Source organism: Protopterus annectens, chromosome 16.part0 (assembly GCF_019279795.1).
Source record: "Protopterus annectens isolate FY-2018-M chromosome 16.part0, PAN1.0, whole genome shotgun sequence".
Taxonomy (NCBI): Eukaryota; Metazoa; Chordata; order Ceratodontiformes; family Protopteridae; genus Protopterus; species Protopterus annectens.
The window spans coordinates 715,651,365-715,678,864 of record NC_056750.1 but is presented as its reverse complement, the minus strand read 5'-3'; the positions used below and the strand labels follow the sequence as shown (position 1 = coordinate 715,678,864).

At 44.5% G+C, this 27,500-nt stretch overlaps 1 protein-coding gene across 2 annotated transcripts in view; it reads left to right on the top strand.

Annotated features, from left to right (window-relative positions):
- Window positions 1-27,500, top strand: part of LOC122790475 (zinc finger protein 521-like) — a 3,214,752-nt gene that overhangs the window by 351,507 nt on the left and 2,835,745 nt on the right. The gene's annotated exons all lie outside the window — the stretch shown is intronic.

The following is a 27,500-nucleotide window of genomic DNA, read 5'->3' as shown; positions in this document are numbered from 1 at the left end:
AGACTATTGCGAACTTGCATTGTTGTTTTAAAAATAAATCCCTTAACTGGTCACATGATGTGAAATAACCAATAAAAAGCCATTTGAGAAGTGTGTCAGAACAACAGAAGTAATAACACAAATAACAAGCCCTGATTTAGTTTGGACTGTTGAGTATAAGCAACTCCACTAATGTTGCATATGTTGCTATGTCTCTGGTATGCAGCCTTTTGTGTTTGTAGAGTGGCACATGAACTGGTTAGATTAATATATGAGCACAGTTGTACCAAGAAGACAGAAAATAAGTATAATGCTCTTTTTAGGCACATGACCACTTGTAAAATGTGTCCAGTTAGGTTCATAGGTTGGTACTAGGCTGTCGGCCGTAAGGCCTATACAAGCCTAGCCATAACAATTCCCTAGCTGTTTCTTCCCACAATATTTACTTCCCTGGACCTCTGTCTAGCAGGGCGACTGATGTGATCCCCGGGGTGAATTTCCAGTCTCCCATTCAATCATCAGTGTTCTTTTTGAAGAGGGCCAAAGAGGCACTCTGCTTGACATGCATGGGCAGTCTGTTCCAGAGTCTGGGGATTCTCTGGGTCAGGAACCTATCCATCCAGCATGTTTTGTTCATTGTTATGACAAGGTTTAGATCCTTGGAGCGTGTGGCTCTGAGGGATTGGGATTTATTTAAGTGTAGCATGTCCAACAGCTGTGGGTTTGACATGGCCTTGTATGTTAACCAGAAATCGCCTCTGAGTAGACATTATGCAACAGAGTATAGCTGGAATTTTTTTTAAATGGTCAGCATAGGGCATGTGCTTTAGGCCTTTGATTCTTTTAGTGAGGTATTTCTACGGCCTTTCCAGTTGTTGCAGATGTCTTGAGAGGTACATACCAAAAGGGCGTTTTATTCTATAATGGGTCTTATGAGGGATGAGTACAGTGGGACAATGTCCTCCTTTTTTTTTTTTGGATGAAAATAGATAATGATTTTAGATGCCTGATAGCCTTCATAGTTCAGTAAGCTTTCATTGTAAAAGTTTTTTAAAAATGGATTTCTAAAACTCACAATTTTTATGATTTTCTTTAACCATTTTGAAGGCGTTAATACTTGTAAGAATGGAAGTGGTAACAATGTTTTCTGTGTATTTGTTGGATTTTGTAATAAAGGTTGCATTGGTTTCATTTTTTTGCTCTTTCTTCTACTGTATTTTATGTTGCGTATTTTCATTATTTATTGGCCAATGCTGTGTTTTTATTGAATCATTCACTATTTGTGGTATTTTTTTCTTCATTTTTTTCCCCTCCTTGCCATGAGTTAAGAAGAAAAGCCTCCTTTTCCTTAAGTTTGATTTGTATTTGCGCAAAGACCATTGCATGCCACAAACATATAGGGATTTATTTAAGTAGCTTTCCAAATTTAACAGTTTTTCCTTTCACTATAGTTGTAGATGCACGCATTTGGTTTACTAGTTTCGTCCTATGTCCTTTGAGATATAGTCTTCTGCCTGTTGTATCTTTTTCCTGCTTTTTTTTACTTTGATATTTTTTTCAGACAGTGTCTGTTTGGCACTTTATAAATTTTCCCTCTATAGGGGCTCTTGCTGCCCCTATAGTGCCTTTTTTAGGCAGGGTTCAAGTAACAAATTCACCACCGTAACAGGAACAAGCAAGCAAAAACTGAGGGTAATGCTACTCAATGCTAGAAGTCTAAATTTCAAAATGCACTCACTCGAGGCACTCCTTAAAATGGAGAACATCGATATCTGTGCAGTGACTGAGACCTGGTGTAAGTCTTCAGACAGCACCCCTGCACTACCAGGCTATAACTCGTACCACACTTTTCGGCCATGTAATCTGTTCCGAAACACCAAAGGTGGGGGTGTGTCCATATTCATTAAGGATATCCACAACTCCAGGCTAGTTGCTCAGCATAATGCATCCGAGGTTATCCAAGTGCAACTAACTCTTGGCAAAACTGCAATCCAAATTGTAGCTTGCTACAGATCCCCCACCATGCCCCAGGATTCCCACTCCTCTTTTCTTGATGAACTGGAAAAATATTAGGGTTCAACCAAACACTCTAATAATGGGTGACTTCAACTACCACACCATTAACTGGGAAAACTACTCATGTACCAACTCCTTAGTGCAACGTGTTCTGGAATTCATAAACTCCAATGCCCTAGATCAACTTATCCACACCCCCACCAGGGGCAACAATATCCTAGACCTAGTCATTACCAACATGAGTGGCTGGTGTTCCACACCTGAAGTCAACTCCTCGTTGGTCCGATCCGACCATAAGCTAATCACCCTTGATATCCACATCCCACCCCCACCCCCCATTAAGGAAACCACAGTAAAAAAATGTCTCCAAAGCCAACGTCATGCTTCTTAAGACAGAAGTAGTGAACTTTGACACCCATGCAGATGGACAATACAGTTACAATTGCTGAATCCTACACAAATGCACTCTATAAGCACTCACATGAGTGCATGGATCGTGCTATCCCAAACAGAACCAAGACGCTATCCTCCAAAAAAAGGAAGCCAATCTGGTGGTCTCCTGCCATAAACAAACTGTACAACAGAAGGAAGAAACTGTTGCAAAAGAGAGTAAAGTCCCATGAGTGGAGGAGCTCCCTGGTCAGCCTCAGTGAGAAGCTGAGATCCTATAAGATCCTCCAAAGCTAGCTCCAAAAATAAAATCGCCACTAATTCCAAGGACAACCACAAAGCATTCTATAGCTATGTCAAGAATCTCAGTGGCAACACCCAGATCTGCTCTGAGTTACAGCACAAAAATTACAGAACCAAGTGATATTGCCAACATCCTGGCAGATAGGTTCAGTGCTAATTTTACCCCCCCCCCCACCCCCTAAAGGGCCCGTATCTATACAGGAAGAATGCAGAGTCCCTGTATTCACAACTACGCAGGTGAAAGTTGCACTCTCTAAAGCCAAAAACACAGCATCCATGGGGACCGGACAACATCCCGGGCTGCGTTTTACACTAACTTCAGAATGAACTAGCTCCTCACTTAAGCACCATGTTCAATAATAGCCTGTCATCAGGCTTTGTGCCCACTGAATGGCGCACAGCAACAGTTATCCCACTCCACAAAGGGGGAGCCACCACTGATCCCGGGAACTATAGACCTATTAGCCTGACGAGCCTGGTCTGCAAGGCCATGGAATGTATCCTCATGGAACTCCTAAACAAAGACATTGGTAACCTCCAAACTCTGGATCCCACCCAGTTCGGGTTTGTGAAAGGCAGATCATGCCTCCTGAACCTGATAGACTTTTTTGAGGCAGTCACCAAAGCCATAGATGAGGGTAAGGTGGTTCACACAGCCTATCTTGACCTTGCCAAGGTTTTCGACACCATCCCCCATTCTGATATTATAGCTAAACTCAATAAACTAGGCATAAATCCCTACGTCACAAGATGGGTTGCCAACTGGCTCACTGACCGAACCCACACTGTAAAAGTTGCAGACTCCAAATCTGACCTCAAACCAGTGACAAGTGGAGTACCACTGGGTTCCATCCTGGGACTGCTCCTGTTAGCCTGTACTTCAGAGAAGTAGATACCAAACACAGAAGGCCTCTGGCTAACGAAGTTCGCAGATGACTGCAAACTAGGAGCCATAGTTAAGTCCCCAAATGATATGAACATCCTACAGAAGGACCTCTCTGAGACAGATGACTAGTGTCAGAGCCATGGCCTCAAGCTCAATGCCAAAAAATGCAGTGTCATCCCCTTTGGTAAAAACTCTGTACCCATGAACTACCACATAGGCAGCAATCTACTTAACACCGAATGCGTTATAAGAGACCTTGGGACCCAGGTGGAAAGTAGTCTTTCCTTGGATAGTCACATCGCCACAGTAGTCAGGAAGTCCTTCTACGTGGCACACATCATAAAAGGGTTCTAATCCAGGAAAGAGGTCATTGTTCCCCTCTACTCAACACTCATTAGACCCATTATAGAGTACAACACCCCTGTTGGAATGTACCTCACAAGACATCTGCAGCAGCTGGAAAGGCCACAGAAGTACCTCAGAAAGAGGATTACTGGACTCAAACAAATGCCCTACACTGACAGTTCCAAAAAACTACAGCTTTACTCCATAGCATATTGCCTACTCCGAGGTGATCTCTGCCTAACATATAAAGCTGTGTCAAACCCAGAGCTGTTGAACATGCTACACCTAAAGAAATCCCAATCCCTTCGAGCTACACGCTCTAGGGACCTAAACCTTGTCACCACAATAAACAGGGCATGCTGGAGGGATCAGATTCCTATCCCAGAGACTTCCCATACTCTGGAACAGACTACCCATCTATGTCAAGCAAAGTTCTTCATTATCACTCTTCAAGAAAAATCTTGATGAGTGGATGGGAAATAGGAAATACGCCCCGGGGATCACTTCTGTGTCTCTGCTCGACAGTGGCACAGGAAAATAACTTTCTTGGGTGGCGTAAGCCAGGGAACCTTGTTGGCTAGGCTTACATAGGTCCTTGGGCCGATAGCCTAGTACCTACCTATGAACCCCACAGTCAATTCATGACGCACTTTTTTTTTTTTCATACAGTGCCATTTTGGGCATATTATTTCTCATATGCTGTCTGGACACTGATACCCTCTGGTGATTGCAGTGAATTCACACAGCTCAAGCTCCTCTCTCTCTAACTCCCTGCTCCTCTTGCCTTCTTCAGATCTTGTTGCCACCATTTAGACAATATCTCGTGATAAGGTAAAGCGTTTTTGACAGCATTTTGTTGTTTTTTTGTGGTGAAGCGAAGTATCTGTTTGCAGCTATTTTTTGTTCACTGATCGCTTACCCTTGGGAGTGTTTTGCTGTCTTCTTTGCGGTTTTTACCTTAGTCCTTTTTTTCCTCTTTTTATTTCCTCTTGTATCATGCTTCCCACCTCCTCCATGCCTATACATTTCTTGAGCCGTTGGCCCACTTATCTTAATTTTTGGTTCCCTTTCCTTACAGTACAGGGCAGAATTTTGTTGGAGTAGGTTTTCTTTCTTGCGTCAGTTGTGTATATAGATTGTGTAGTATTATGGATAAGAAAGGAAAGCTGGAATTTAAGGAGTGCAACCCTTGCTGCTACAAGATCCCACCACAGACGTCACATGAATCTTGTTTAGTGAGTCTACAGGTGTTGCATCTTTCCAGCAACTGCCCATATGTGAAAAAAAATTCAGTTCCAAAAACTCTGGCAGAACCGAACAAATAAGTTTGTGATCAGAGTCTTTATTCCAAGTAACTCTGTGCCAGCCTTGTCCTCCTCTGCACTGATGCCATTAAAGGGCAAAGATAAAATGAAAGAAAAAAGGAAGCGGCCTGTGCTAGAAAAGTTAGAAAAAGCAAAGCTTGATAAAAGTTACTTCTTCAGCTGCTTCAAGTGAAATTTGAGTGTGGTTTCACAGTCCCAAAACTACTACACCTAGCAGGCAGTAATCTATGGACCTTACTGAGCTCTCCATTTCAGAAGGCATTCTGGTAGTTTCTTATCAGAGAAAGCTGTCCCGGTTGGTCTCTCTCTGACCACCTGTGTTCACCTCCGTTAGGTCCCATACATCTTGCCAAACCCCAATCCGGTTTGGTTGGGAGAACATGTAGTCTTCATTAAGCCTCATCTTCACTATGGTGTCTCATCCCTGACAGTTTCCACTGTGGACAGAGATGTTCCTTAGGGCACATCTTCTTTTCCTCTTCCTAGGCAGTTTCTGACACCATTAGCTAAGAAGCCAGAACACTCTGGCATGTTGAGCCCATCAACACTGATGGGACCTTACATCTCATACACTGATTGATTGCTTCGGCACTGATAACTCCTGACACCATGGCTCTTGGCTTTGATGGTTGCTCGGGCCCAGGAGGTCTGCTTTGAGACTTCAACTTCAGTGCCTTTCTGCATGAATGAGTTCTTGGCATTCATTGCTTCTGGTCCGAAGATCCCCTGATTTAACTTCAACCCTAGAGTCTTTAGTGCCATGGTTTGCAATATTTGCTTCAGCTCCAGGCCTGACCTTGTTGCTGCCAAGAGCTTTCTTCCTATTTATTTCTTTCGGAAACTCTGTACAGAAAGGAACTGATCCTAGCTCTTTTGTACCCATTATGCGATGTACCAGTTCTGCTATTGGCTACAGTTAAGGTCGATATCTTAAGCCGATAATTAGCAGGAGCCCCTCAGGACTACAAGAGCTCAAGACCAGCACTGGTGAGAACTGGATGTCCGTCTTCCCACAAGAGTTGTGATGAGGACTACCATTACAGTACTCCCAGAAGAAGACATGCAAGAGGAAGCACTTGGACTCCCCCTCTGAGTCTCCTACCCCAGATGCAGATCTGGATTAAGGGGAAGATTCCCCAAAATCCTTCCCAGTGAGATCCCGGAAATAATGAGGTAGAGGGAGTCTTGGTCAGTTGCCCCCCACCTTGTCTGATGAGCAGATCTTAAAGGAGGCTTATAACTCCTCAACCTCAGCAGTATGGGTAGTGCTTCCCTGAGATAAACCTACGAACGTGGTCTTTCGTAAGGTTTAGAATGAGACCAGTGTAGCAGAGCCCATCCCCAGAAAACTGGACAGGATGCTCTGTACTCGGAAAGACCAGTGCTGTTGGAGGAAAGGACCTCTTGTTGGTTCTATTGTCATGGCTGTGGCTATGAAAAAGGATGTCCCAGATTGTGAAAAACTGTCCATCCTCATAAAAAGGACTCTTGGATAATGCATACACTTGGGAAGTGGGTATGTGCTTGTGGTAAGAGTTGTAAACTACATGGAGAATATGTTTAGTTTTAAGAGAGAGATCAGCCAAAAGCAGACAAAAGTCTGAAACAGCTGCCATCTGGAGAGCTCCAAACTTAATTGGAGCACCAGGTGGGGGTACCATAAATACCATTTCTTCCCTCTCTTTGCGTCTTTTACATAATTTGATGAATGGAGCAGCCAGAGATGATGTCAGTTGTGACAATGAAAAGTCAAGCATGGTTGCAGCTTATATATTTTCCAGACTACTTCAAAGTGGCCTTTGCAAATGCCCCTTTTACTGCCCGTTTGTTTTTAACCTGTTGCCCAGATAGCAGTCTGTCTGCATGTAAGCAACAAGTTAAGATGCGCACTCTTGTTGAGGTCACATGTGTTGCCCTAGAACCTTTCTTTAGAAACGTAAAGGAGTGAAGAACTTGTGGTTTTGCTAGTTTCCATAGTCCTAGCATAGACAGCAACAGAACAGGGGTTCCCGAAGTAGAGGGGGAATCTTCATTTGGATGGTTGCAGAGGGAGAGGTGGTCCCAGTAACTGGTGAGGTAGAGGATCCTTTAGATACATTTGTCCTTTTGATCCTTGAAGGTTTGGCTTGCTGTTTTCCTCTGGAGGCTGTTGGGGGATATCTTTCCTTGCACTCTAGTGTGAATGGCCTTCATGATATACTCCTGGATAAGGAGAATCCTATCCAAAGGCTGCTTCATTCCATTTTGTTAAAACCTAAAGTCTTCCCAGCCACTTCCAGTAGTACCCTGGCAAAGGGAGACTGCATTAGAAGTTCAGCTCCTCCTTCGAAATAGAACAATCCAAAAGTTGCACCAGACCAGAAAGGGTCTAGATTTTACTGCATATTCTTTTTATTACTCAGAATGACCCAGGACTTCAGGCCAGTCCTGGAGCTCAGTGGGTTCATTAGATTTGTAAAGAAGGAGATTTACCAGATGATCATTGGGTAGTCTAACCTGCCATGCTACAATGCAGGGGACTGGAGTGCTGTCTTGTATCTTCAAGATGCTTATCTACATATAAAAATGGACAAATGTCTTTATTTATTTTGCATTTGTTTACTGGGAAATTCCAACTGGGTAGGCTGCCTGTTTTCAGCAGAGGCCTAGGGGAGAAAAGCTCCAACATAAGCAGTACAAAATTATAAAAAAAAATAGGAAGAATGTATTTTATAAAGTTTAAGATAGTCTATCTATTGTAAGCCACTATAATAGAAAAAGTATAAAAAAATAGAAGTAATATATTGTACTTTCTAGAGTAGATCAAGATGTATTCAGATACACAAGTGACAGTGATAACAGAGATAAGAAGGAATGAAAACAGCTGGGTAAGAAAGCATAAAACCTAGAAGTACAAAGATGTCAGATGTGTATATGTTGATGCTGAGTAGCATAGTTTAGTTTTTAAAGAAGGTAATTGAGCACGAGGTATTTCAAGTAATACAATGTAAGGTTAATGCCTTGTATAATTACTGAAATTGATTTAGAGTAGTGAGGTGTAATCAAAAGTGAACTAAGTCTTTAGTATAGACACTAGAAATAGAATTAATCTTACATGAGTAACTTTCTAAGTTATGCCTTTCTGTGTAGGACACATGCATTACAAAAATGTCTGTAAATATTGTATTAAGTAGTTTAGCCCAGGTCAGAGCAGATATATATCTATGAGTTAGCAAGATGGGATTTGAGAAGGTTTTTGAATTTGGATTTGTTGGCTATATTTCTTATGTTAAAAGGAGTAAGGAATTACAGATTTTTGCAATGTAGTTGAAGTCTAGGGAGACACCTGAGCTATTTTTATTTCTGGTGTCATCCATTAGTAATGTATTACTGTTAGTAAACGTTTACTTGAGTATTGTTGTAATAGGCTTTGTAGAGCTGTTTTTTTTTCCAGTTTGGTAAATATTTGATGGGTCATAGTAAGTTGGTTAAGGGTGAGCAGGTTTGGTAGTTTCAGCCAAGGTAGTTGTGTAATGGTCTGAGAGTGATGAGACCTAAAGGCTAAGTCGGTTGCAAACTTTGCTAGTTTGTTGTAGCAGGTCACAAACAGGCTAAACAAACCAGTAACAGGAAAATACGGGTAGGAGATAAGTGCAGACAGCAAATACAAACTGTTGTGAAGATAAATAAAATTTATTTAAGCGCTTTTCGTCAGCCTCCAATGCTGACTTCTTCAGAATAATAAAGAGATGAAAAAATGTAAGATACGCAATTATGGGAACAGCTTAATATTTTTTCATAAGAGTGGTAGTACCACTTATATGTATTATTCGGATTATCATTATGGGTTATTTTTAGTAACATTAATTGTAAAACTTTCAATAATTACTTCTTTCTTGATTTTATAAATGAAAAAATGAGGAGTGTTTTTTAATTGATGGATGATATGTGTTGCCCTTTTAAATTTTCTGCATCAGTTTAGTGGATTTCTTGTATTTATACACCAATCTTCGATGGTAGTTAGTATTCTGAAGAAGTCATCATTGGAGGCTGACGAAAAGCGCTCAAATAAATTTTATTTATCTTCACAACAGGTTGTATTTGCTGTCTGCACTTATCTCCTACCCGTATTTTCCTGTTACTTGTTGTAGCAGGTGTTTGTTTTCGCTAAGACAGATTTGTTGAGATTAATGAATATTGGGTATGCGTATCGAAGTGTGGAGACTGTGGGTTTTGACAAAAATGATTTTATTATTATTAGAAAGGTATCTTTTGCTTCTATATAGAGTTCCAAACTTTTTGTGAACTTTTTTTATTTTTGGACAATATGTAGGTCGAACTTCATGTTTTAGTGTAATACAACACCTAGAGGTTTGGTTTGGGGGACTGGTGTAATAAGGGGTTTTGTTGCTTGAAATTACATAGAATGTAGGGATTGGATCTGTAGATTTTGTGGGATGAATAGCAGAAATGGGCAAATGATCAAGAAGTTTCCTCTGCTTTGAGTTGGAGACAATCATTATAATTTCAAAGACTTAGTATTTGGTCTTAACACAGCACCCCCCCCCCCCCGATGTTTACTATATACCTGGTCCCAGTCACCATTTGCATGTTTTATTACAAGTACATATCTTTCCATACCTTGACTATTGACTTCTGGTAGCCCCATCAGTGGAAAAACTGGTGATAGCCAGACATTTCCACTTGCTATTCCCGTCTTTGGGAGTAACAGGGAATATGACAAATCCCAGTTAGAACCTTGACAGGACCTTGTTTTTATTGGATGTCATTTTTACTCACAGATGATTAACAGTGCTTCTGCAGGAAAGGATTTCTTCATTTATGACAGAGGTGGCTTCCCTACTGCATTTAGATCAACTAACTGGCATTTCATGTTATAAAGGGTTTAAGCCTTATGGTGGTTTCTCTTCAGATGATTTCCAGTGCCAGACTCTGCATAAGGATCTTGCAGTGGAGTACATCACATAATCAGACTGTTTAGAAAGGTCAGGCAGAGCTTAACTTGATAGTTTTATCTGGCCAGCATTGCCAGAGGGATTCCCCCTTTTCCTAACCCACACCGCTCATAATGGCCACCATGGCTGCATCTGCCTGGGAGTGGGGGGGGGGGGGGGTAGTGGATAGTGTGTGGAAAGACGGCTCAGTGTTTGTGGACTGCAGACTTTAAAAAAAAAAGGGGGGGGGTCTTCCATGCTAGGCCTTCAATGCGGAACATCAGAGTTCCGCATTAAACAAAAGTAGCTCTGTTTATTTTTTTTTTGATTGGCCCAGGCCAATCAAAAATAAGTAAACACGGAGCTACTTTTGTTTAATGTGGTACTCTGATGTTCCGTATTAAACAGAAGTAGCTCTGTTTTGCGATTTTTTGATTGGCCAGTATACCAGTATACGGGCCAATCAAAAATCGCTAAACACGGAGCTACTTCTGTTTAATGCGGTACATTGCAGTTCCGCATTAAACAGAAGTAGCTCTGTTTTTTTTTTTTTTTTTTTTTTTTTTTTTTTATTGGCCCATATACCGTATACAGGCCAATCAGAAATCACTAAACATGGAGCTACTTCTGTTTAATGCGGAACTGCGATGTTTCGCATTAAACACATGAAGTTCCGTGTTTAGCGATTTTTTGATAGGCCCGTATGCCGGTATACGGGCCAATCAAAAAAAAAAAAAAAAAAAAAAAAACAAAGAGGAGGCTGCCCGGGATTTAAATCGGCAGTGTGGGACTCGGGATCAGGCTGCTGAACCCGGGACAGTCCCGCCCAAATAGGGACATCTGGCAACCATGACTGCAAAGAGGAGGGCCCCCCAATACATCACTGTATTTGAGATGAGCCATCCTCCTAGGGTTGCAGACATTTCAAGATGAGCTTCCTTTGGGGTGCAGTCTCCTTACAGCCAGGCAATTTGGAGGTTACGTGGTACTGGTACAAATAAGGAGGAACCAGAGCTTACCCCTTGTGCAGAAAGCAGTGAAAGTATGGGGATGGCTTTGACCTCAGTGTTTTCGGATAGCTGTACACTGTTTCCACTGGTGGGTGCAAAGTCAGTAGGCTAATCCTGCTGCCCCACATGAGTGTTACCTGGAAATTAAGGCAGCACAGCATATTAAAGAAGTGGGGGACACCTTGCTGCAACTCTTTTTTGTTTCACCATTTAAAACCAAATGCCCCTAGTTTTTTAGCATAGTTCCGAATAAGGGACAGTCACCCCGCGATGCACTTCTCCCATGATCATCCCCCAGGTCTCCTGTTTGCTTGTCCTCACATAACCTTCATAGTGAGACGACTATAGAAAGCCAGTGACTGCAAGGAACATCTCATTCACATAGACCTCTTCTGGCTTCGCCAGACTTTGTTCTTGCTACTTCAGCCTCATGTGAAGAAGAAGCTCATTCTCCAACTACAGAGTTTTTTTTCTGGTAACTCATCTCTTCAGATGGACTCACCTGGACATTCAGTCCCCCGTAATCTAATTACTTGATTTTTCCAGTTTCAGTAATGGCCATGAACTCACTTCCCCCTTTGATTGTTGAGATAATTATGGCTTCCCGGAAGCCTTCATCTAAGAGGATCTACAAGGGCAAATGGGAAAAGGGTTTTGGAGGAGGTTTCAGATAAGGCTTTTTCATACTTTTTCACACCTTTGGATCAAGCATTAACCATTTTGTCAAAGTTGTGTAAGAAAGGAGCAAGTTAATCCTCCATTAAAGTATACTTGCCATCAATTTCCTGGATTAACGTAGGATTTCCAGACCATTCATTAGCAGCTCACTCTTCCTTGAAGCCCTTTCTTAAGGAGTTTATTTATTGCTAGACCCACCATTTTTCCAGGTCAGCTGCAGTTTGGGATCTTTGTTTTGTGCTTTGTCTAACTAGCTCCCTTTTCGAACCAGAGGCTTCAGTAGATCTAGGTTTTTGCCATGGAAGACTACATTGTTAGTAATAATTACTTATGTTGGAAGAGTCTGAGCTTCAGGCTGTGTCTTCTAGGTGTCCCTTCATCCTTTTTTATCCTCTAGGTATCCCTTTATCCTCCTAATAAGTTATCACTCAAGACAAATTCATCCTTTATGCCTAAGGTGGCTTACTCACTGTAATTTGAACCAAGGTGTCCATCTGCTTGTGTTATTTCCTATATACTCAGTTTAGGAAGAACATTTGCTTTATTTTCTAGATGTTCATGGACAACTCTGGTTTTATCTAGATTGCACAAAGAATCCTAAGAAAGACAAGTTTTTTATCTTTTTTCTCCTCCTAGATTAGGATCAAAAGATTGCCATGGTTATATTGCCAAAATGGATTTTGAGTTGTATTTCCTTTTGATACATTTATCAGTAAACGTCTTCCTGCTTGACCTCAGGCTCACTCAGTCTGCAATCAGGCTACATCTATAGCCTTTTTCACGAAAACTCTTGATGGATGACATCATTACAGTGGTAACTTGGTCTGTACTTGTCTGTGCTACACTCTTGATCTCATTTCTAGAATGAAAGCATCATTTGGAGCGACCATTCTCAGAGATTTACTGGGGCAGGCTTCCCTGGTTAGCTAGAGACAGTGTCCTGTTCCAGTTTCTGGACATGATCTGGGAAATATTCTTACTGGAATGTTAAATTTCTCTGGTGGCTGTTTGGATTCTGAAATAACCCACCCTCCTTACCCCTCCAAATTGTCATGTAGAAGAGGTCTGTCGACTTAAGTGTATATAGTGTATTTATGGCATTTCATGCTTTCTCATAGTCTGATGAGGGCAAGCTCGATCTGGAGAAGGTAGCTAGAACAGGGAGTTATGGGTATGGAGAAACTTAAGATATGTGGAGCTCATTGCCTTTACCAGGGAGTGTCAGAAGCACCAGTCCCATTATTCTAGTGTCAGGACTGAGACCCAAGAAATCTTAATGTTCCTGTAAGTGCATTTAGCATCACTGTCTGAGTAAACATTTACATTTTTTCACGTCTATTTGCTCTTGCTTAATTATTACTTTTATTGAGTTTTGGACTTCTGTACATCAGTGAGTGAATGTAGAAGTCAGTACCTGTATTTTTTCCAGCTCATGTCCACTAACATTTTTGCCCTAAAAACACCTTGTAATCTTTACTGTATGACATTTGACTGCTTAGTTGAGGGTATATCATTATCTGGGTGAAGTCATACTGAAAGTACTGCAGAAGATCACTTGTATGTATTAAATGCTGCCTCTTGTTTTGTGCTTCTGGCTTTGATGGAGCTCACTGATACCCTCACAGATTATTCCCTTGCAGCAAACCTCTTGATTTACTTGCAATGTGTTTATGAAGGGAAGTAAAACATCTGTTGTGGATATTTCCCCAACTTGTGCTTTTGGGAATACTTGTAAAAGTAAGGAATTTGAAAGTCAGGAACTTGTTCATGTTTTTTTTTTGGGGGGGGGGGGGTGTCCCACATTTCTGAATCTCCATTTTCTCATCTAGCATATGCTGTGATGCAACACACCAGCTATATAAGCTTGCTTTTCTCTGGATTCCAGCAGATATCCTTGTATTATAGTCATTCCTGCAGTAAGCCTGATGTTCAGCATGACTTTCAGAATTCTCTCCTTTTCCCCACCAGGCCAGGCAGATTATGACCATTTAGGTGCATCAGATTAGTGATGTTAAGATAATCTGTATATAAACTTTTGTCCACAAACCACATTTTAGGTCTTGGTTCATCATTAGATCATTGCTACAGTAGCCTAAGGTATTTGGGAAATCCTGTCAAGGATCAGACTAGCCAGCCAGCTTCCAAAACTGTAGGACACTTTGCACACACACTAGCCATTAGACAGAACAGGATATGGTTAGTGGTTAGGACACCAAAACATCAGAACTTTCTTGGTGCCGAAGTGCACTCTTCTGTGAGGGCTTCTGGTGATTGATCAGCTAGCCCTTTGCCAAGGCTGGGCATACAAGTTTCCCTTTGGGGAATACCTTCCACTTCTTCATTATTTGTGAAAACAAATGTTTTTCTTTTTTGTTAGAAATTTATTTGGAGCTTTGAACTGCTATTTGTAGTGGTTGTCACTAAAAGTTTACCTCAGAATTTTGCATTTTTGTTCATGGTTTTCTGAATGAAATGCCTTGCAAGTAGCTTTTTTTTGAGGTAAAAGTTTCACTTTCCTGTAAAATGCAGTGGATAAGGACAGTAATAAGTAGTTTTAGAGACTGCCATTAAATTTTAACCTCAGATATGTATTTTCCCTCTTTGGGTGTTCCAGTGACTATTCTAGGTTCCTGTAACCACTTGTAAGGTACTGCTCTCAGCAGACAGATGGTCATGGGTCCCTGTGAGGATTCCCTTTTTCATTTAGTATTTTTTTTTTTTTTGCAAGGAAAACTGTTATTTTTTGGTCAGTAACAGTTGTGTGACTCTACTGTGGCCATGTATTGTTCTTCAATCTCTCTCTTGATCCCTTTGATGCTGCACCTTGGGAAGCCACAAAGGACCAAAAAGTGAGTACATTCTGTGTATTTTTAGCTGCCCTTGTCATATGAAGAAAAAACATTTGCCAGTATCAGGGAATGGACCAGGTAAGGCTCCTTCACCAAGTTTTTCCCAGGGAACGGATAGTCCAAGTCTTTTTGTTGCCGGGGGGGGGGGGGGGGGTCTCCCAGGAAAAGAAAACATAAAACAAGACATTTTTCTTCTCCAAAAGTAGATGAGTTTTTTCCCCCACTGGACTTTGTTAAGGGTTTATGTAGTGCTTTTCAGTCAGTAAATGCTGAGTTTTCAACTCCTTTAAAAAGGAAAAGATTTTCCTCTGTGATTCAGAATTTCACTCTGAGGGACTGGAATTGGACTAAGACTGTGTATCTTAAGTCCAGTTCCTTCTTCACAGAATGGTGAGTCTGACTCTGGGGAAAGTTATTTTTCAGATTTCCCTTCTGAAGAGTTATATTTTCCTGATAATATTGCCAGAATGGAGGACTTGTTTCAGTGGGAGCAAAAAGAAATACCAGAATCCCAGCAAAGTTCTTATACTTTGTTGCAGGTAGATTTTCCAACCTGTCAGACTGTCGACCAGTCACAAGTGCAGTCCCACAGGGTTTGGTCCTGGGTCCTCTCCTGTTTGGTCTCTACTTCTCTGAAGTCGAGGCCAACAGGAAGGGACTCTGGCTGACAAAGTTTGCAGACGATTGCAAGTTGGGAGCCATAATTAACTCCCCAAGTGATGTTGACATCCTACAGAAAGATCCTCGGCTCCGACTCGGCCTTCTACTAAAGCTCGAGAGCTATTTACTGTCTCGAGGCCTCCCCATATCCCACAATGCTTGGCGCTAGATACCCAGATCTCGTTTGCTGCTTCAGCTACGAGGTTGCGTTTTTACTGGCTAAGGTCGTATTAATCCTGTTTTTCTATTTTCAGCTAATATTTAACTGTATTTTTTCTTAGAGATAGATTGTCTTATCTTGTAGTATAGTTATACTGTGTATCCCCTAGTTTGTCCCACTTAGGAAATTCGTTTTCTGTTAGAGAGTCCCCCCCCCCTTGTTTCTTCTCTATTAGTGGCTAACCCCCCCCTTGTTTCTTCTCTATTAGTGGCTAACCCCCCCCCCCCCTTGTTGTACCTATAGGAGTAGTGTTTAGCCTTCTAGATTTTTGTATATTTTTATTGAGGTTGTTATTATTATTAAGTGTGGGTGATGTTAATAGATTTTTTCTGCTTATTGTTAGCTTATCTAGTGCGGGCGTGTGAGTGTCTGTGTGCCTTGTTTTAAGCACTAGTGTAAGTTTTCTCTCTTTGGTATCCCGGACCAGTAAATCCAAGGATACCAAAGTTTCAGGCTTCAAGAAGTGTGACTCGTGCTGTCAGAAGATGTCTCTGACAGACGGTCACACTTCTTGCATTTATTGCTTGGGTTCCCTACACCTGCAGGACTCCTGCTCAGTCTGTCATGCCTTCAGCTCGAGAGTCCTGCAGGAGCGTAGGAAAAAGCTTATTTTGAGAGGCCTACTCAAGACAGGGGGATCCCTGGCAAAGCCTCAGTTGGGGAAATCCTCAAAGCCAGCAAAGCCGTCGGCTCCCAGTTCGGAGCCGTTGCCGGGCGGAGTATCTGCCTCCTCTTCGGCTCCGGCTGGAGCCGACACCTCTAGACCTCAGTCGGCTCCGACTTTACTGTCATAACCGTCATGGGGCTGAAAACGTTCTAGGTCCCTTCCCTAGAATTGGTTCGCTCGGCTCTGAGGTCACCGTTGCTTCAGTCGGAACTAAGCCATAGGTCCCACTCCTCTCGGTCTTCCAGGTTATCCGACCATGACTTGGAGAGGGTGGTCAGTAGACTACTTAAATCGCAGGCCCTGGCCAAGATGTTAACTAGCCCTTTTCAACAGACTGTGGCTGTCCCGGTGTCTTCAGCAGTTCTTCCTCCGACTCCCCTTTTGTGTTCGGAGCCGGAGGTGGTTGGGGCTCGAATCTTGGAAACGTTGGGGCCAATACCACACCTTTCGGGTCCTTCGTCGGCTCCTATCTTTTTATTGGTTCCTTCCTTGGAGGGATCTGGGCACCGGGACTCCCTCGTCGGTTCCGAGGGGGCGAGTGGCATCGGACCCTTATCCGACCCCGATGTCCTTCATGGATGCATCTGCAGTCATAACAAATGGGTTGTCCTGTCGTCAGGCAGCCCTTCGGTCGGCCGGATTCCAAAGTCTGGGTCCGGCTTCGGCTGATGTCGCACTTCACCCGACGTCATCTCTGCTGGTCTTCGGGTATAAAGGCATCAGCCGACACCATTTTCCTCGGTCTTTCTTGCCGCGTGGTGCCCGAAGCAGAAGCTGTTCGCAAGTGCCGGTCGGTCAGATCCAGAGATTACTACTACCGAATACTACTTCGAAGACTTCTAAAAGCTAAGTACCCGTTGGGGACTCTTTCTTGCCTCAGCCGATGTCAGAAAAAGTCAATAACTGTTTAACTTGTGGGAAACAAATACCTCATAAAGATTTCCACTCTTACTGTCTACCTTGCTTAGGCCCAGACCACGACGTACCAGCCTGTTCGGCCTGTGCTTCCTTCAACCGACGAACGCTTAGGCGTCGGTCGGAGTTTGCTGAACAGTTTTTCGGCTCAGATTTTGCGTACATTATGCCGTCGGATCCTCCGACTACCCAAATTGTTAAAAAACGCAAAGAAAAAGACCGACACTCGCGGTGCGCGGTTTCGGCGGCAACCGCGGTTAAGCAAGCATGAGTGTCTCGGTTTCGCTGAAACCGAGAAAACTGGTCAATCTTCAGCGAATCCATGACTACTACTGAGGCTCCTGCTACCTTACCTGAATCGGCCTCAGAAATTTTGCCTACAACTGTGATTCCTAGTGATTTATCAGACACCATCCCTTTGGATGACTCTACCCCAGCACGTGGTGCTGCTAGGCCTCCTGCAGCCATGTCTATTAAGGCCTTTGCCAGGGCTAAAGCAGCCAAATCTGCTAAATCAGTGCCTGTTAAACCCCCCTCACACAGGCCCACTTCTAGTTCACAAATGCTTACTCTGGCAGAAGATTTAATATCCTTAATTAGGGGATCCCAATCTCACCCAGACAGGGCCTCTCAGCCCCCAGAAAAGAGACCTAGAGCAGAGCCCCCGAGCCAGTGTCCTCTGATGATTCTGCGGATGACTCAGACATTACAGACCAGCCAGAGGCTCCTTTTTCTACTTATGAAGATTCCGATGCTGAAGAATCCATTCCAGCTGCCTCTCCACCAGAGGAATTTTCCTTTGGGGAAACCTTACATGCCATGAGAGAACAATTCCAATGGCAGGGACAAGATTTCTCAGATTCAAGAAAAAGGCTTAGGACCTTTCTGCACTTACCACAACATAGGCCCTTAGCTATACCTCCTGTTCTACCTGTTGTGGATGATGCATTTAATGATGTCTGCACTGCTCCTGATTCTTTACCTCCAGCCCCTGCCAAACCAGATAGATTTTACAGGGTGCCAGTCACTCATCACCACCTATACAAGGCCCCACTTGCAGACCCCGAAACTATATCCCAGGGGCCTAAGGCAGTAGCCTCGACCACAGCAAAAAACCCTATTCCTTCTGAAAGGGAATCCAGGTCCTTAGAGAGATGGGGGAAAAAAGTTTACACCTCTGCTACTCTCTCAGCTAGAGCTTTAAACTGTCAGTTTCACATGATCCAATACCAAGAGTTTATGCTTGATCAGTTAACTAAAAACTGTCCTCTGATGAATCTTTAGATAAGAAATATGTATTAGAAATGGTGAATAACATCCAACAGGTTAGTAACCATTCCTTAAAATGTGGCTATGATGCACTGGAGGCTTCATTTAGATCAGCCATGACTGGCACAGTGATAAGAAGGCATGCATGATTGAAAGAACAGGTCTTACGGATCATGTTAAAGCAAAGCTATTAGATGCTCCTATGGATAAGGCCAGTCTATTTGGTACACCTGCCCAGCAGGTAATGAAGAAAATGGAAGAAAAGGCAAAATCTGTACAAACAGTTAAAGATTTCTTACAGGTTCAGCCCCAAGGTTTAGCAGGAACTGGCCTGCCAAAATTGGTCCTTTCCTGACTCCACAAGATCCCAAAGGGGCAGGAATAGACGCTCTAGAGGCAGAAATCAATCCAGAGGAGGTGCCTACAGAGGACGACAGTGGCAAGGCAATAACCGAGGCACAGACACAACCACTGCCACTGCAACAGGACAATCACAGTGACTTGGCTCTGACTCCGCCTACCAGGGAGCAAATAGCAGCACCATTAGGCGGAAAGTTAGCCTTATTTTCGAAAAATTGGCACTATATCACAAAAGACAAGTGGATTTTGCAAACCATAGACCAAGGCTACCGGTTCCACTTCCATACCTTACCAGTAAAAAGAGGAATGCCAAACCTGCCTCCAAATCAAAAAATAGAAGCTCTGCAGCAGATAGCGGAATTAACAAAGATGAGAGCTGTGGAAAGAGTACCAATAACAGAACAGGGCAAAGGATTCTACTCCAGACTCTTCCTAGTGCCAAGAAAAGTTGGAGACCTATTCTCGACCTGTCCATCTTAAACACATACATCATTGTCCCAAAATTCAAAATGCTGACCCTACAGCAACTTCTTCCCATGCTGGGCAAGGAGTGTTGGCTGGTAACTCTAGATCTCAAGGAGGCATACCTGCACGTCCCCATTCGACCAAATTGCAGAAGATACCTCAGATTTCTTGCAGGATCAGAGCATTATCAATTCTCAGCATTGCCCTTTGGCTTATCTACTGCGCCCAGAGTATTCACAAAATGCCTGGCATCAGTAATCGCTCACTGCAGAGTACAGGGAATCCAAATTTATCCATACCTGGACGACTGCCTGTTACAAGCGGACAACAAAAGCAAGCTGACAACAGATTTACAAAGGGTCATTTACTTGCTACAAGCCCTGGGATACACAGTCAATTTACAAAAGTCAAGGCTGATACCATCCCAAACAAGAACATTCTTGGGCGCGGAATTGGACACAGTAAAACAAATGGCATTCCTAACCGCAGAAAAACAAAAAGAGCTCCCTCTTTACTTCTTGGCATTAACAAAGCAGAACAAACTAACAGCAAGAAAAGTTCTGCAGGCCTTGGGCTTCATGGCATCATGCATAATCTTGGTCCCACATGCCAGACTGCATATGAGAAAGCTACAGTGGTGCCTAAAGAGTTTATGGTCTCAACACAGGCACAGCTTAGAAACAGAAATACCACTAATCCCATGCCTAAAACAGGAGTTCCTATGGTGGGCTCAAGCATGCCAGTCAAACCCAGGCTTACCCTTCCACAACTTTCGAGCAAGCCAAACCATCACAACGGACGCCTCAGACCTAGGATGGGCGGCGCACATGCTGGACAAATGCGTACAAGGATTGTGGACTCAGGACCAGCTGCACCTGCACATAAACCAAAAAGAAATGCTGGCAGTAAAACTGGCAATCCAAAAATTCAGACCATTCCTCAAAGAAGGCCATTTGATGATAAGGACAGACAACACCACAGTCATGTGGTACATCAACAAACAGGGAGGCACTCATTCATACCCCCTATGCAGAATGAGTTTGGACCTTTGGAATCTGGCTCTCAGCTACAACATCCAGTTACAGGCAATATTTGTACCGGGAAAAGAGAACACCCTAGCAGACATGTTAAGCAGAACCACCTTGGATGCTCACGAATGGATGCTACACCCGGACATCTTCAAGGCCATCACAAAGAAATGGGGAATGCCACAAATAGATCTGTTCGCTTCCCCACTCAATCACCAGCTCAAAAAATTCTGCACAAGGACATTCCACCCACTTGCATGGAAGGTGGACTCTCTATCCTTCAGCTGGAAAGGCCTGACAGCATATGCATTTCCACCTCTTCCCTTGATGCACAAGGTACTACTGAAAATCAAAGAGGAACGCCCAAGGATAATCCTGATAGCTCCGAACTGGCCAAGACAACACTGGTACCCATTGCTGAGGAGCATGTCTCGGGAGAAAATGTGGTCAATACCCCTGATGCCTTTGATGTTAACTCAGAACAACTACAACATCATGCATCCAAACCTAAAAACCTTGCAACTGACTGCCTGGAACATCACATAGCAGCAACTAACCCAGACCTTTCCCAAAGGGTTAAAGACATTATCCTTGAAGCCCGCAGACCTTCAACAAGAAGTAACTATGCAGGAAAATGGAAAAGGTTTGTCATTTGGAGAACTGAAAGAGGAAAAGATGTGTCGAACATAGATATTGCTAACATTCTGGAGTACTTGGCAGAGCTTCTACATACAGGCCTGTCCTATTCCTCCATCAAGATACATGCATCAGCTATTTCAGCAGAATACAGCTTTGATCCACCTGTCTTTTCACATCCTCTACTCAGGCAGTTCCTCAGAGGGATCAAGAATGTAAAACCTCCTAGGAAACCACCATTACCAGCATGGGACTTGAACTTTGTGCTAGAAAAGTTGACACTCCCTCCGTTTGAACCAGCAGCAACAGCAGATCTACAACACCTGTCATGGAAAACTGCTTTCCTACTGGAAATTACCTCAGCAAGGAGGGTTTCGGAACTACAGGCCTTAATGGCAGTGCAACCCTTCCTAATCTTCCATCAAGATAGGGTGTCCATGAGAACTAATCCTACATTTATGCCTAAGGTGGTATCCCAGAGTGTCTTTAAACCAGGCAATCCACCTACCTACCTTCTTTCCCAATCCACAAAACAGAGGGGAAAGAATGCTGCATACCTTGGATGTACATAGACAGTTACGCTACTGCCTGGACAGAACCAAAAGTAACAGAAAAACTGACCAGCTTTTTGTAGCCTATGCAACAGGAAGGGAAGGAAAAGCAATTTCCAAACAGACAATCTCCAAATGGATAGGAAATTGCATAAGATTCTGTTACTCCTACCATGGAAAACCAATTCCACAGAACATAAGACCTCATTCTACAAGGGCTACAGCCACTACCACAGCTTTCTTACGAGGAGTGGCAACCAAGGACATTATTGAGGCGGCTACTTGGACCTCCGTGCATACATTTGCCAAGCATTATAATTTACCTCTATACTCTAGATCCCGAGCAGGGTTTGCCACTGCTGTACTGCAACGGATCCTAACTACACCATAATTTTTCTTCCTCCTCCCCTAGTTTGGCTATGGTATTCTACCCATTTGTTATGACTGCAGATGCATCCATGAAGGACATAGTACAGTTTTGTACCTACCATAAATGTAGATGTCCGAACTGGATAGCATCTGCAGTCAGGATTACCCTCCCTCCTTCCCCTCTGTGGTACCCCTAGGGTATTTACCCTCCTAATAGCTAGCTGGGGGGGGAGTCTCTTATGGTGTATTTGTTTGTATATATGTACATACATGCTTATTTTTTGTGTTTGCCTTCTACTTTTTGGAAACATTGGCATTTATCCAAAATTTAGCCTTCCAAGAGGGCAACTGGCATCTGGGGCAAGAAACACTGAGGAAAATGGCGTTGGCTGATGCCTTTATACCCGAAGACCAGCAGAGATGACGTCGGGTGAAGTGCGACATCAGCGGCTGGACCCAGACTTTGGAATCCGGCCGACCGAAGGGCTGCCTGACGACAGGACAACCCATTTGTTATGACTGCAGATGCTATCCAGTTCGGACATCTACATTTATGGTAGGTACAAAACTGTACTTTCTCCCTCTCGGGGCTTAGGCGCAGGTGAGCTCGGCCCCGATATCGGCCTCGGAGCCGTCCCTCTCTGTGCCAGGAGGGGTTCACGTCTCTTCGGAGGGGGGACCCTCTGCTCTGCCTGACGGGGGCGCCTTCGAGGTCATGAGGAGCGTGCTGACTCCTGAGTTGGCTCTTCGATCGGCCCCTTCGGCTCCTCCCCCCATGGTGCCTGCATCGGTCTCTGGCCACCCTCCTGACCACAAGCGTGGAGAACAGACGCTCCAGGCGGCCCCATTGGGTGTATCTTCCTCTTCCGAGGCCTCCCCTGATCATTCAGAGGAGCCCCCTCGCAAGAGAAAATGTAAGAGGAAACATGTTGACTCCCCCGAGTCAATCACGTCTGATACCGACTTGGAGGATTCGGAAGAGTTCCCAAGATCCACCACTGAGGATGTCTCTTTTTCAGACATCCTAGAGATCCTAAAGCAGAGGGGGGGAACTGGACTGCCCTTAACCCTTCTGAGGAAGAGTCTGTGTGCCTGGACGCATTTGGTTCTTGCCCTTCCACCTCCTGGGTGTCTCCACCCTTCAACCCGCTCATGGAACTGGTGGCTCGAAGGGCGTGGTCAGCCCCAGACACAGTGGAACCAACTCCCCGAAGGCCCACTAAGTTCATTACAGCCCCACCTGACAAACAATTTCTGACAAAAGGTGTCCCGGTTGATGCCATGGTGGTGGCAGCAACCACTAAGGAGGAGTTGGCTGACCCTTTGGTGCCTGTCCATCCACCTAATAGAGTCTAGGACAATGGACAGGTACGGGAAGCGGATGTTTTCTTCAGCGACTTTTTCCATGTGGTCGCTGAATTATCTGTGCCATTTCACCCACCTTCAAAGGGATCTTCTCAAGTAACTGGGTGATGCCCTTCAGGATCCATCAGCTGCGGGGGCTCAGGTTAAGATTAACTCCCAGCTGGCGACCCTCAACTCTATCGTCAACTCCTCCATGCGGCTCATTTCTTATGCAGCCGATGGGGCGAGTAGGGCCGCAGGTACAGGCGTTGCTTTGAGAAGAGTTGCCTGGATGCGGTTATGTAACTTTGCTGACACCTTTAAGGCATCCTTCACCAATACCCCCTTCGTTGGTTCCACTCTGTTTGGACCACAGGTGAAGGATACCCTTACCAGGTGTGAGCAGGAAGGCAATACTCTCTCTGCTGTGGGAGTCCGTTTTTCTACTCCCTCTAGACCATACCCTAAAGGTCAGAAGAGTGGAAAAATGTGGTTTCGGAAACCCCAGGGAGTCATGCCTGACGCACGTGGCGAGTTTCCCTCCAGGGGCAGAGGAGGGAACAATAATAGACGCCGACAGAGGGGCAGAGGGGGTCCACAAAATCAGGGTAGCAGAGAGTCTTTCTCTGACAAACCCTTTCAGCACCCCTGAGGGGCTGCCCGACTGTCCACCTTCGGAGGCAGTCTGGGGAAGATTGTCACTGTACCCAGAAGCCTGGCTACTCCTCACACAAGACAAATGGGTATGGTCCATCATATCAGAGGGTTACAAAATCCCCTTTTGTCCACACTCCTGTACAAACAACCAGGTCCCTTCCAGATATTTCATCTGATCTAAGGAAACAAGCAGTGCTAGAAATTTCAAAACTGCTAAAAAAAAAAGGGCCATCCAGCCAGTCCCAGCAGACCAGCAAGGATCTGGGATTTACTCCCAAGTTCTTTTTAGTACCAAAAAAGACAGGGGACTGGAGACCCATTTTGGATCTCAGCAGGTTAAACAAATCTGTTCATAGAACGAAGTTCCGGATGGTCACGCTTCAGTCCATTCTACCCTTTTTGGGTCAGGACAATTGGATGTGATCCATAGACCTTCAGGATGCGTACTACCATATCAAAATGGACAGACGCTCCAGAAGGTTTCTCCGCTTCCGGCTGGGAGCCAGTCACTATCAATTCAGAGCCCTGCCCTTTGGTCTCACCACAGCCCCAAGGGTGTTCACCAAATGCATGGCAGTGGTTACGGCTCACCTGAGACGGCGAGGATTCCAGGTGTTTCCATATCTAGACGACTGGCTCCTTACTGCTTCGACCAGGCATCAACTACTGCGAGCCAGGGATTATACCATCCAAACTTGCTCCGAGCTAGGTATCTCAATAAATTTCAAAAAGTCTGCATTGTCGCCTTGTCAATCTATAACCTTTATAGGCCCAAGATTAAATACAAAAGAGCTGTCTGCAAAACTTCCTTTAGACAGAGTATCAGACATTCGCCGACATGTGCAGGTCTTACTACAGTGCAAGAGGATTCATGCCAGATTTGTACTGAAAGCTTTGGGTCTCATGGCAGCTGCAATCACATTACTTCCCCTGGCTCGTTTTCACATTCGGATTCTTCAGTGGATGCTTTTTACCCAGTGGTCCTTTCAACATCTTCCGATGTCTCGCAACATAATCACTCAATCATGCAAAGACCACCTGGCTTGGTGGATGGTGTCCCCTCTACTACTTCAGGGCAGACCGTTTGTTCTTCTTCTCCTGTTACCACGGTGACCACGGATGCCTCCCTGATCGGGTGGGGGGGGGGGCATTTTCAGGGCAGGACTGTCCAGGGCACTTGGCAACCTCTACAGTACCACTTGCACATAAACGTCTTGGAGATGAGAGCGGTGCTTTTAGCGTTGCAAGCTCTTCAGGACTCTCTACCCACCGGGACTATTGCAGTTCAAAGACACAATATGTCTGTAGTGTGGTACATCAACAAGTAGGACGGAACCAAGTCCTATCCCTTATGTCGAGAAGCACTCAGACTCTGGCAGTGGGCGATCTCCTCTCAACGGTTTCTGATGGCAACGCACATCCCCGGGAAGTCCAACGTCATAGCGGACAGGCTAAGCAGAGCTATTCTCATGCCTCACGAGTGGTCTCTCAATCAGTCAGTAGCGGACAAAATCTTCCGCAGATGGTGTCAACCTTGCTGTGACCTTTTCGCAACTCCTCTCAACAGCAAGTGCGACGATTTCTTCACTCTCTTTCCCCTCCCTGGCCACTCCCCCAGAGACGCTCTAGTTCACGATTGGCCCCGGGGTCTTCTGTATGCATTCCCACCTTTCCCCCTAATTCCCAAACTAATTCAGAAGGCGACCGCATTGGGATCCAGGATGATCCTCATTGCACCTTACTGGCCTCGACAAATTTGGTTCCCATTCCTGCATAGTCACCTGCTGGAGCAGCCTTGGAATCTGGACACAGTGCCAGACCTCTTGGTCCATCAGTCGGGCGGGCTGCACCAATCCCTTCAGTCTCTCAGCCTTACAGCTTGGTTGCTCCACTTCCAACCTTAGCCAGGCTTCCACATATTTCTCAGCCGGTGCGTGAAATCACTCTTTCTTCGCACAAATCTACTACCAGGAAGACTTATGCTAGTGAGTGGAAACGTTTCTCTTTCTGGGCAGAGGCTAGAAATATAGACCCCCCTTTACAGCCCCTGTCCATCACGTTCTAGATTTTTTAGCAGAACTTTTTCGAGCTGGATGTTCATCGTGTTACCCTGCTGCAGTCATCACACTTCGGTTATCCTGCTGTCAGGCGGTCCTGCAGTTGGCCCGAATTCCAAAGTCTTGGTCCGGCGTCGGTTGCTGTCGCTTCTTCCCTGACGTCAGTGCGCCAGGGGTATATCAGAGGCATCCGACGCCATTTTTTCCAGTCTTTCTTGCCGCGCGGTGCCCGAAGCAGAAGCAGTTCGCAAGTGCCGGTCGGCCGACACCTGAGATTTTCGAATCGAGTTTCACTCCGAAGTCTTCAAAGCTAAGTACTTCGTTGGGGAACCTTTTCTTGCCTCAGTCTAATGTCAGAAAAAGTTAACAATTGCATTTCTTGTGGGAAGCAATTACCTCATAAGGACTTTCATTCTTTTCGTATACCTTGCCTAAGCCCAGACCACGACATCACTGGTTGTTGGTTTTGTGCTAGGTTCAGTAAGCGAACTATTAAGCAACACTTTGATTTTGCACAACACTACTTCGGTAGGAAATTTAATTACACTATGCCGTCGGAGTAACCGATTACCGGCGTGCATAAAAAACGCAAAGATAAAGAAAGGCAGCCTAGATCCAAGCCAGACTCCGAGCCCTCGGCTGGGCAGGTTCTCCGGTTTTCAGTGAGGTGCCTACGCAGCCCCTGGCTACCGCTGAATTGGATCCCCAGACCACTTCGGATTCCCCAGCAGGGAGTTCTAGGCCGATGCAGCCATTTTCTTTAGGCCCTATCGACATTGCAGTAGGAGAAGCCGGTGTTGTGGAAACACCTTCGGTTTCTGAAGGTGTCTTCAGACCGACTACTCTCACCATAAAATCTTATGCTAAGCTTAAGACTCCTCTAAAACCAAAAAAGACTACTCTTCAGTCTCCAGGTCAAGCCCTATGCCTAAGAAACAGATGCTTAAAATGGCTGAAGATTTAATTTCTTTGATCAAGGGGTTCACAACCCCCCCCCCAACAAAAGGCCTAGACATGAGGAGGATTATGCCTCCTCTGATCAAGTGTCTGTTTCCTCAGGCTCCTCTGAGGAACAGGATTACTCCTTTCCCCCTTATGAAGATTCTGATGCTGAAGACTCCATTCCCTCAGCTTCTCCCCCTGAAGATTATTCCTTTGGGGAAACCTTACATACCTTGGGGGAACATTTCCACTGGGAAGGTCAGGACTACTCCGACTCAAAGAAAAGGCTCAGAGAGTTTCTTTTACTCCCCCAGCACAGACCCCTTGCTATCCCCCCAGTTTTAGACATTGTGGATGATGTTTTCTTAGAATCTAGTCTAAATCCAGATTCTCTGCCTCCTGCTCCAACCAAACCAGATAGATACTATAGAGTGCCTGTATACAAAAGCCCTGTTGCTGATCCAGAGACAATCTCCCAGGGGGCTAAGGCTTCTATGGCTAAAAATCCTGTACCCTCTGAAAGGGACTTCAGAGCACTAGAAAGGTGGGGGAAGAAGGTTTACACCTCAGCTACTCTAGCTATGAGAGCACTAAATTGTCAATTTCAAATACCAGCAATTCCTCATGTCTCAAGTAAAACAAAAG